General features: G+C 44.9%; 1 long non-coding RNA gene across 2 annotated transcripts; it reads right to left on the reverse strand.

Moving 5' to 3' along the window:
- Positions 1–4,830: 4,830 nt before the first annotated feature.
- On the reverse strand, positions 4,831–8,884 carry LOC127486854 (uncharacterized). 2 transcript variants are annotated; one of them, XR_007913433.2, is made up of 3 exons: positions 8,811–8,884; positions 7,192–7,275; positions 4,831–6,424 (listed from the first exon to the last, which is right to left on the reverse strand). It is a non-coding gene; the product is annotated as an uncharacterized lncRNA (long non-coding RNA). The 2 variants fall into 2 exon arrangements; XR_007913436.2 differs by having other exon boundaries at positions 6,881–7,275.
- Between the last annotated feature and the right edge of the window lie 2,818 nt (positions 8,885–11,702).

An 11,702-nucleotide genomic window follows, 5' to 3' on the forward strand; every position in this document is an offset into this window, starting at 1 on the left:
CAAAGTATGACCAATTCTTTTAACCTGGAAATTGCACACTATTGCTTTTCACATGTCATTGACCAGAATTAATCTCTTGGCCTCTCCTAGCTACAGGGGTTACTGGGAAATAGTCTTTCTCCTAATGCTACTTCTTCTCCTGTGGAGAAAAAAATGAATACTGGGGAAAAGTTGGTAGTTTCTGCCACAGGGTCCAGGCCAGTGAATACAGATGTACAAGCATTCAGTGGGTGCTTACTATAGACCGTGCCCTGTGCTGGGTGCAGAGCTATGAAAATGAATGAGATACAGCAACTACCATAAAGCACCTCAAAATCTGCTACAGTGGAGCTCAAACTCGGCAGTGTATTAGAGTCATATGGGGAGGTATTAAATATCTTGACACTCAGGTCTCATCTCCTCCCAACGAAATCAGAATCTCAGAGAGACTCCATTATCGGTATTTCTTAAAACTCCCCCAGGCACAGCTGGTTTCTCTCTACTGGTTTAGTGGGGAAGAAAGAGCTGAGCTAACAGCTCCACTGCAAGGTAATGAGCACTCTAGCAGGGAAAGGCATAGTCCTCCGTGCGGGAACAGTGAGCCAGGTGACCCCCGCGGAGAGACAGGCTCCTCAGAGAAGCCTGCGCAAGAGGTGAGACATGGACAGTTTTCACATGGGCAGTTTTCCGTCAGTGACAATTTACCAAATGAGCACAGCTGGAAAGACCTTCCCACAGAGAAAGGGGCATGTGCACAGGCACGGGTCTGTGAGCCATTTTTGGAATTCCTGCATAAGCAGAAATCTTTTCTCCAAATGATACTGGGCCACAGGCCAGAGTGCAGATTACAGTACCTGAAAACAACTTCAACCTGTAAATGACTAAATAGTTAACATTATATACTTATTTCCCTGCTACTGCTTAAACACACTGGACCAACGAGTTCCCAAGGACACCTCTGTGTGGCATACCCCAGCTATGGAGTAGCTGAGGAGGTGGGATGTCTTTCTGTGGGCTACAGCAAGGGCATCAACCAAACAGAATGAATGCCAACTGGACAAGGGACCCCGTGGAGCATGGGAAAGCCAGCCATTGCCAGCCTTGCAGGATGTCAGAGGTGAAGGGTGGAGGTGTGGTGTGGAACGCTAAATCATCAGTGGAGTGGGGCAAGAGTAAAGGAAGAAAGGGATACGTATTACAGACATCAGGAGACAGGCCGGTGTTGCGGCGTAGTAGGCTTAGCCTCCACCTATGGGCACCAGTTCAAGACCTGATTGTTCCACTTCAAATCCAGCTCCCTGCTAACGCCCCTGGAAAAGCAGCAGAAGATGGCCCAAGTCCTCAGGCCCCTGCACCCATGTGGGAGACCCAGAAGAAGCTCCAGACTCCTAGCTTCGGCCTGGCTCAGCCCAGACCCTTGCAGCCATTTGGGGAGTGAATCTGCAGGTGGGGAAGATCTCTGTCTCTCCCTCCCTCCCTCTGTAACTCTGCGGAAGGAAGGAAGGAAGGAAGGAAGGAAGGAAGGAAGGAAGGAAGGAAGGAAGTCAAGAGACAAAAGAGAGGCGCTTGAAATGCTATAGTCTGAAGCCCCTCAAATGAAATCGTTTGGAAGTTTCTCTGTAGCCCCATTCAGTGTGCGCCTCAGGCCGAGCTTGTGCAAACTCCCAGTATGGCTGCAGTGTTCTAGCTGAACCGCTGACTGCTCGGGAGGAGAGAGAAATGCAGCCCAGAATGCAGGAACGGGATTTCGCCCGTGAACGCTCACAGCTGACCCAGGAGAGGAAGGTGCAGGAAGAGCGCCTATGTCAGGCTCAGCTCGGGCCCCTTACCCCAGAGGAGAAGTGGACAATAGGAGGCCATTGTGTATCCAATCAGCTCTCAATTATCCGGGGGCAGATTCTCCCCTCTGTGGGTCCCCCCTTCTCCCTTTGAGTTCCCTCCAGCTGTCTGCCCTTTGACCGTCTTCCTGCCCATCAGAGCCCCAGTCAGAGGGTGGGCAGGTGGAGGAAGGGAAGGAAGTAAAATTCAGATCAGTCATTTTATAGCTGCTCCTTAGACATTCTTGCAACAGGGGGAGAGTCGTTGGCTAAACCAACATTGGGTTTATTTGGGGTTTTAATTTATCAGAGTCTGCCTCATCCTTCATTAGCATGGATAATTGGTAATTGGTTAAGTGATATTTATTCAATCTGTGGCGCCTCTGCTATTGTATCTGCCTTGTATCATTTAAAAAATAGTCTGCACTAGTAAAAGCTATACTGAAATGATTTTCTGAATGCACTTAGAGCTCTGCTATTTTAGCATAAAACTTGCATCTGCATTCCTTGTTTGTGCAAGGAGGGGGTTGCAAGTAGCTGCAGTGGCCACAGATATGTGGGGTTCATTCTCGTCGGAATAATCAAGCCAACACCTTAAAGTTATGTTTATCTCACATTCAAGTACAAGACATCCAGATTTGTGGGAGGGGGCGCATCTAAAGATGTGCTCTGAGGTTTCTGTGTGGTCAGGACGAAGGCAGGGTCTCGGGTTCTGATCCCTTTCCTATCAGCAGCCGCCGACTTTGGACATCTTCGCTTATTCACTTGCACAGAACAAAGGTAATTCTTGTCCTTACTGGTGTTTTAAAAAATGGGACTAATTCCTGTCTATACAGAAAATAAGTCATTAAGTTAATGTTTTGAGTCTTTGAAGTTCCCGCCTATACTCCATTTAAATTCATAGCAGAGCCACAGAACCCTGAAACTCATTTGGCAGTTTGTAAAAAGAAAGTATGTGAGAAGTAGGAAACAAGTTAGAAGAAAGAAAGGCTTTCAATTGCATAAAACGAGCTCTTCCAAGACTGATTTGTCCACTCATTATTTGATAGATGCGGCTATAGTATGTGCCAACCAGCAGCAGTAGTCTAACCTTCCAGCAGACTTGTCTTGGGTTATGCTGGATTGGCAATCTTCGTGCTTTTGATAGAGGGATTTTTACAGGGCTCCTGAAACAGCCGGTTGAAATCATAAGATCGCCCTATTTCTGAGCTAGAACCTTCTGCTAGGTGTAGCCAGGACACGAACTGTGTGGCAGGCGGTCGGAATAGACAAGTTCCCAGCCTGGCACAAGGTATGGAAGTGCTGCCTCCCGTTTGGGCATGGCAGCAAACATTCGGATTGCTCTTTCCATGCTAATTAAATAAAATATGACTAATTAAATGTCATAATGCATGATGTAAACTTGTTAATGTCAGGGGAGATCTTTAAAAACAACTATCAAGATGAGCAAATTTGTCACATGTCAGCATTTTTAGTTAATTTTCCGTGGTAAATAAGCAAATTTTATTTAAGAACTTCGAAAACGGTCTGGCGATGTGATTAGGGCATCCTATATTTTGTGCCTGATTAGGCTGTGGCTTGCAGGAGGCGCTGGAGAGTCTCTTCTGAAGAGTTAACCACCCATTTTTTCAATTAAGCATAATGTTATGTTAACGTCCTTAAAGAGGTAAATGATGGCACAGTAAATCCAATTAGAATACATACTTACAACTGGATTCTCTTGCAATTTTCAAAAAGCTGATTGCATTTTACATCTTCCCTGCTATTGTCGGAGCGGTTCTACCACCAGTGGCTGCACCCCCGCCTGGTGTCTGAGTCTCTGCGTGGTGACCTTTGCTGTAAGAGCTGCCGCAGACATCACAAACTCTCACATCAATTTGCCACAATTGGATGTGGCATCTTGCGGCTAATTTGATTTGGGAAGAAATGCACCTGGCTCTGTTTTTTCCCTATAGAATGTGGAGGGAGTTCTGAGTCCTCACAGATGCCATCTAAGCGAGGAGCCCATGTGTTTTTCAAGGTCTAAGCAGTTTGTCTTCATCTCCCCAAATACAACCCATTACAAAGGGAGAGGAGCTGAATTATTTAATGCAAAAATAAATTAGATTGGGCCTGGGGAGGGAGGAAGAGAAACCAAATGAACTGGAAAATACAACTCTTGCTCTGACTTCCAGTCTTCTCCCTTAAAAGAGAAGCACGCCCTTTTTATTTGGCTATTCAACTCTGCTTCGCTTTGTTTTTCTCAGATCAATTAAACATAACTTCCCCCATATCAGAACTCTAAAGAAACGTTAACCTGTCGAATTCATACTATTCAAAAGAAATTCAAACGCATCAATGTAGTTCTGTAGATTTTTTTTTAAAGATTCAAGCTGTTCTGAGGCTTTAGAAAATAGGTAAAATGGTAATGTGCTTAATCTATTATTGATAAATTTGAATACATCAAAGGGCTGCTGTTGAAGGAAAAATACAAGTCTCAGGCCATTTATTCAGTGACCCATATTTTATTTCAATTATACTCCAGATATTGAAGAATAAAACAATCAACAGCAACAACAAAACCTGCCTTACAGGTATGATTGACAGTGAATATGCGAGGATCCTCTGAAAGTAAGGGAAGGGAAGAATTCTGCGAATTTGCCCCAGTAAAGTCACACATCAGGCTTTAAATGGAAGGGGCGTTCCTGGAGAAGTAAACGTTCACTGAGCTGCTCTCTCCAAGGATAGCTCACACCTTGCTTATGTCCTATTGCTATAAGAATATATAACGTGGCTTATGTGAAAGTAAGCTGGGGGCATTCTTTGGGAAGAGAAACCTAGAGGTGTCTTATACAAAAAGAATATGTCTAATTCTTTCTAAGATTTATTTAGTTTATCTGAGAGGCAGACAGACGACAGACAGAGCTCCTAACATTGACTGACTCTTCAAATACCAGATGGGAGTCAGGAATTCCATCTGATCGCCCCCATGCGTACTAGAGACCCAACTACTTGAATCCTCACTGTTGCCTCCCGGGATACACATTAGCAGGAATGGAACCAGGACTCTAACCCAATGCTTCAATATGGGATGCGAGGATCCCAACCAGCGGCTTAACCACCAGGCCAAACACCTGCCCCTAAATCTGTTTTTCTTAGCCTGAAGAATGAGTCTATCCTGGGTCAAAAGCAAATCTGAGGTGGTTTTACACACAACTCCAGTTCTGAGGATCTAACTTCAACCACAAAGGCCCATGTTTGAATTAAAGACAGAGTTGGAATTTGAGTGATTTCTGTCAGGGAAAAGAAACGAGTTGTCACTGTAAACAACATGAAGGCAAGGCAAGGCAAGAAATATGCTGATGCTGCTGTCCCCTCTTGCCCACATCCCTAGTGCCAAGTCTGCAATTGAGGCTCAGTTACACGAACCAGTGACGGAAGCTATGTGATTTCAACACTCAGTTTCCCTGAGCGTAGAGACTCAGCCTAACTATGCCCATGAGCTGTCAACTGCTAAGCAAAGGATTCATATACTTACTGGACGGTCTGGTTTTTTTACTTCAAAGATGGGGCGCATATGATGTGGTTATCACAGTGTCCTTGTATCCTTTCACTTCTGCTTCCTCTGTGTCTTAGACAGAAGGCTTTACAGGAACATCCATAATTGCAGAGATAAAGGGCAACTCATTTTGGGCTGGTGAGCCCGAGAGGTGATGTCATTTCCAACGAAAGGTGGAAGGCATGGAAGAATTCAGAGCCAGGAAGCAGGAAGCAAAATCCAATTAAGTTCCCAGAACTCACCCCACCTCAATGCTACCGTTACCAAAAGTCCTTAGATTGCAACTTCATTATTTTTGCTGAACTTGTGGGAATTTGCAGATTATTAGAGAGCCCCAGATCCAAAAGCCAGTGGACATTCTAAAGCAAGCCACCATTTTGTGTAATTTTCCATTTGAGTTTATTGGAGCCACAACTCATTTCCAAGAGACCCAGTGACCTAGAGGGGAAAAGATTCTGAAGAATTGCTTTAACTCTTCAGAGCCTACTGCCAAGTACAGACTCAATAAATATTCAAGTGAGTAATCCATCAGTCAATCATTCCGTACAGAATCTAGCAGTGTTGCCTCAGGAGAGGTTAAGTGCATGTAGCAGAAATCAAGGTCCAGGTTGACTGTCTGAAATACTCGGGACAGTAAGCGATTCAAATTTCAGAGCATTTCAGATTGCAGATTTGGGGATTAAGATGTTTCCTACAGTGGCTTAAACCCAGAAAAAGTTGATTTCACTGTCATGTAGAGTCCTGGTGGCGAACAGGATGAGGCTGAAACAGACAGCAGTTCTGTATGTCCTCTGAGACACAGGCTGCTGTCTTTGTACAGCTGTTCTGAGGGTATGGTTTGTAGCTTCAGGTATTAGAATGCTGCTGGAGCCACAACCATCATCTTCAAGGTGAAGGCCGGAAGATAGGCTGGCAGAGGGGCAAAAAGGGAGCCCGTGGAAGCTGAGGCACTGCCCTTGAGCAGCTTAGAAGCTCTTACTATAATTCAACTTCTTTTACCACCTCAAACGCAGTCCTGTAGCCACACCTCGCTGCAAAAGTGAATTGAAAATGCAATCTTTTTTCTAAGCTTGGAATTCAAGTTCTAGTTCTAAGGAAGAGAGGGAGAATGAATATTAGGTTAGACAGTAGCAGTATCTCCTACAGTGGCATATACCCAATGCCTTCCTCTATGTTCTGTTGCTATAACCTAATACCGCAGACCGGGTAATTAATAAAGTTTCATTTAGCTCACAGTTCTGGAGGCTGGAAAGTCCAATATCAAAGTTCCAGTCTCTTGTGAAGCCTTCCTGCTACATCATGACATGGCCGAGTATATCACTAGCATGTCAGAGCAAAACTGCCAACTCAGCTCTCTCTTCTAAAATCACCAATACCAGGGTGGTTGGTGTGGCACAATGGGTTAAGCCACCTCCTGGTGCACTAACATCCAATATAAGACTGCCTCATTCTAGTCCCAGCTCCTCCACTTCTGATCCAGCTTCCTGCTAATACACCTAGGAAGACCATAGGTGATGGCCTAAGTCCTTGTGTCCCTGCCACTTACATGGGAGACCTGGATGAGTTCTGGACTCCAGCTTCAGCCCATCCCTTGGGTGTAGTGGGCATTTGGGGAGTGTACCAGCAAATGGAAGATCTGTGTGTGTGTGTGTGTGTGTGTCCCTCTCTCTGTTGCTCTCCCTTGCAAATAAGTAAATTTTAACAAAAAATAAATAAACAAATAAAATAACCAAAGACATCACAGAGACTCTACCCTCACGTTCTCATCTAATCCTGGTTACCCTTCAAGGACCTTAACCTCCAAACACCATGGACTTTGGGGAGTAAACTCTCAACATGCAGGTGCCAGGGACACACCCAACCATAGCTCCCTGCAGAAGTTTGTAAAGGAAGATGAATGGATTTCTTCATTCAGCCTGATCTTTCATTTCCTCCAAATACCTGTGTGGGGAAGGAGAGGAAGAGGCAAATGGCTTGCTTAAGCATAGCTAAAACAAGGTTGCTCTGTGTCAAGCACCATTATCAACACTTCTCCTATAGTAATTCCTTTAATCCTAACAATTCAACTCCCATCCTCTCTTCTTCCCCTTCATTTCATAGTTAACATGTTCTCTACTTATGGTTCATACAATGCTAAATTTTTTGTATAATGGTTTCATTTGTGTTAGATAATTCAAAGGAATAGAAAGTAGAGAAACTTAAAGAAAATATACTTTTTGGATGAAATAACTCAACATATAACTTTGCCCCCCTCCTAGTTATAGCGAGATATTTATGAATCTCAAAGCTAAATTTTAAATTTTTTTTCATTAGTTTTACTTATTTGAAAGGCAGAGAAGAGAGAGAGAAAGAAAGAGAGAGAGAAAGAGAGAGAGAGAGAAAGAAAGAGATGGCCATCCACTGGTTCACTCCCCAAATGCCAGCAACTCCTGGGTAGGGGCCAGGCCAAAGCTAGGAGCCGGAAACTCAATCCAGGTCTCCCATGTGGGTTGCAACTCAACTCCTTGAACCATCATCACTGACTTCCAGAGTCTGCCTTAGCAAGATGATGCAATCAGGAGTAAAGCCAGAACTTGAACCTAGGCACTGCAATATGGGATGCAGCCACCCCACGTGACATTCTAACCTCTAGGCCAAATACCCACCCTTCAAAGCTAAATTTTTAATGGTCAATCCATTGTCCTAAAGGTACACCACCCACCATGCTAATGGCCCTACAGCCATGTGGGCTGTAATTTCTGATGGTTACATTCTAGTTTCTCCCTTCTTCCTTGTTTATACCATCTCTTCAGGAAAACAGAGGGGTACACTAACCCCTAAACACATTCGCAGGGTCTTCTTTAATCTGTTCTCTTGTTGACTTCTCCTCACCCTGTAATGCCTTCCACTCTGCCCCTTGCCTGTGTTAATGCTCAGCGTCCTTGAAGATCATCTCAAATCCTACCTATAAACTCCTCACCCACAGGCTTCCTTCTCCTACAACGTTCCACACAGCAGTAAATGCCATCATCATCCAGTTAGCTTCTTCCCTGTTTTCTACCCTCCATTGATCCTCTGCACATATCCTATTTATTTAAGCTTCAGATATGCCTTGAATCCATTCTCTTGTGCATCTCCACTGCCGTCACCTTCCCTGGGCTAGCACAATATATTTTCTGAGCTGGTCTCCCCACGAACATAAGCGTTCTTTGGGCTACTTATTAATCTATTTGTTTCTCACTTTTTAAATCTAATTTGAGTTGCTGGGGCCTGGGCTCTGAAAACCATATTTCTGCTTTGCCTGCTGGCCTCTGTCAGATTCTATCACTAGGGGCTCCAAAAGACTCAAAGTAGAAGACAGAGAGACAGAGACAGACAGACAGACAGAGAGAGAGAGAGTCTTACTCCTTCCTGTCTGCTCCCTGCCCCTGTCAATAAGACCACAATGCTAGAGGTTTTGGCACTAGCTAGGAATGCCCTATCTTCACAGATTGAACCTGCTTCTCTTTGGCTTCTTCTCTGAGTTCCTGAGGTATCAACACAACTGGGCAGTGAGTGTCTTTTCTAAAAGGCTTGAGTTCCAGCTCCACAGAGCAGCCAAGCTTCTAAGTTCTTAGAACCCCAACTTCTTTTCTTTGTTCCCCGGCCCCTGAGAATAGTAGTTGTCTCCTGTAGTTAGTTGCTACTCATATCCCTGGGTTATCCTCATTGCCTCTTCAGGGATCTAATACCTGTGCAACTGACTCGCTATATAAAATTCTCACAGCCAAAATTACTACCGTAGTTTACAATGTCTGGACTGGATCCTAACAGGTCACTCTTCTGTCCATTGTCATCACACTGCAGCCAACGTGATCTTTTGGATATACAAATCTGATTAGGCCAATCCTGTGCTTCATATCCCATGCTGATATCCCATTGCTGCCAAGATAAAGTCCAAATCCTTACTCTGTCTTACAAGGTCTTTGGGTTCATTCAACAATCAAAGGATTATGGCAGATGATGTGCTGCTCTGCCCCGATCACCCCTTCAGGACAGAATCTCCAGCTACCAGGAGTGATGGTCACTGATGACCCCTGAGTGTGTCCCTCTCTGTGAATTAGCCTTGATTAAAGGAAAAGGACTCGCCAGAGGTTCTGCAGTCCTCCCCAGGAGCACTCACATTCAAATGACCTGGCATTCAGAGTGACTACAGCCCTGGCCACCCTACTTCCATTCAGGACAATTCTGCTGGGGCAAGCCAGCCCCAGAGCTGCCTCTAGAATTGCCTGGGGTCTCTATCCAACCACATGACAATTTAACATCACCCTCTGCGAAGTCTGCTTCCCTCACTCTATAGGCATTATCCTGAGAAGACTCTTCTATAAAGCTCACTTGCAGAATTTTTTTTTCCTTCGGGACTCAACACAGCCAATTGGTACCAAGAATGATCCCATGAGGCAAATTCTAAAAGTGGGTGGTTAGATCACCCACTAGCTGGCTGATGATGAGGACTCCAACATTGGTGGTAGGTGGAATTATGGCTAGCCCTTAGTATTCTGAAGCAGTGCAATTGTTAAAATGTTCACAGTAGTAAGAAGTGAGATATTGGTGTTAAGGGATGGATTTTTGGGTGTCATATCAGGCATTCAAGTGATTCAGGGGAAATGCTAAGAAAAAAAAAAAAACAAGGACTAAGGAATCTGATGGCTATTAACCTATTGATGGACTGAGGAAAACAAAGAAAGGCTGAGAGTGATTCACCACCAAGTTAAGTGAATTGTGAGAGTCAAAGGGTCTCTCCTTGGCAGCTTATTGAGTGACTGGCATTTCTTGAAGCTAGAGGACAGGAAAAGCTCAGGACCCAGGAAGTACAACAGCAAGGAAACTCCAGAGAATGTTGAATCTTTAAACCTAGCAATTCTGTGACATCAAGCTTGGGGCCTAGGAGGGATGGAGTGGTACCAGGAGACTTGGTCTAAGTATACCTGGTCCATACCCTCTAGAACACTAACACTCTGCATCTTGCCAGGAGGGCCCAACCTACAGAGGATAGTTAATAAAATATGGTATACCTAAAGGCAAAATAGATGCCTGCAAGGTTTTGCCCAATTTATACAATAAAAAGAAATCAAAAATGGAGAATCAGGAGATTGGGAGCAGGTGCCTATGTAAGATAACAGTTATGATATCTATTTTTTAACTTGAACCAGTTCTCAGATCCAGAGCCCATTAACTGAAAGACCCATGAGAAAGGGCTGTTAGGCAAAGGATTCATATTTTGTGCACTACACCTCCGGGGCCCTGAAATATCATGGCTGCCCTGTCAGAGTAAGGGCATACGGGAGCTAAGTAAGCCCTGGCCTAGGTCTGGCTTACAGTGAGTCTATCCACTAAGTCCATAAACTTATCTGATGGTTATTTCCTTGGCCCCAAGTGTATAACTGGAATGGATATGTTTGGTAGTTGGCAGACTTCTACATGGGTTACTTGGCCAATGGTGTAAGAGCTATCATAGTGGGGAAGCCCCTGAAACTGGCTTACCCAACCAAAACAGCAAATGAAAAATAATATCACATCCTGGGAAGAGTGTTAGAGACTAGTGCTGCCCCAAGACCTACTGATGTGGTCCCTACAAAAATCAGATGGATCCTAGTGCATAACAGTGGGCAACTGCAACGTTAGCCAAGTAGAGTGTCTTATCACAACTGTTGTTCCAGGTGTGGTAGGACAACATCTTACTGGAGCAGATTTGTGGATGTATTTGAAGAAGGGGGATCAAAACCTGCTTGCATTTATATGAAGTGGACATTAGTGGATTTTTATAGACTCTGCCCTATGTCATAATACATTCCAAAGGAATCTGGACCATCTGCACATTCCAATGACATCATGTTAATCAGACTAGACCAGCAAGAAGGAGCAAATATGGAGGTTTCGGTAAGACCCCTCTGCTTTAGAGAGTAGATAATCCCTGGGAAGATTCATGAGCCTAACACACAGATGAGTTTTCTTATGGTCCAGTAATCATCCAGGGCATTTGAAGAAATCCTTTCCAAAGTATACCTCTTGGACCTCCACCTCTAGGAAGAAAGTCTCATGCCTTATAAATTCCTGGAAAAAGCCGGCGCCGTGGCTCAATAGGCTAATCCTCCACCTTGCGGCGCCGGCACACCGGGTTCTAGTCCCGGTCGGGGCGCCGGATTCTGTCCCGGTTGCCCCTCTTCCAGGCCAGCTCTCTGCTATGGCCAGGGAGTGCAGTGGAGGATGGCCCAGGTGCTTGGGCCCTGCACCCCATGGGAGACCAGGAAAAGCACCTGGATCCTGGCTCCTGCCATCGGATCAGCGCGGTGCGCCGGCTGCAGCGGCGGCCATTGGAGGGTGAACCAACGGCAAAGGAAGACCTTTCT

Source organism: Oryctolagus cuniculus, chromosome 2 (assembly GCF_964237555.1).
Source record: "Oryctolagus cuniculus chromosome 2, mOryCun1.1, whole genome shotgun sequence".
NCBI classification, from domain to species: domain Eukaryota; kingdom Metazoa; phylum Chordata; class Mammalia; order Lagomorpha; family Leporidae; genus Oryctolagus; species Oryctolagus cuniculus.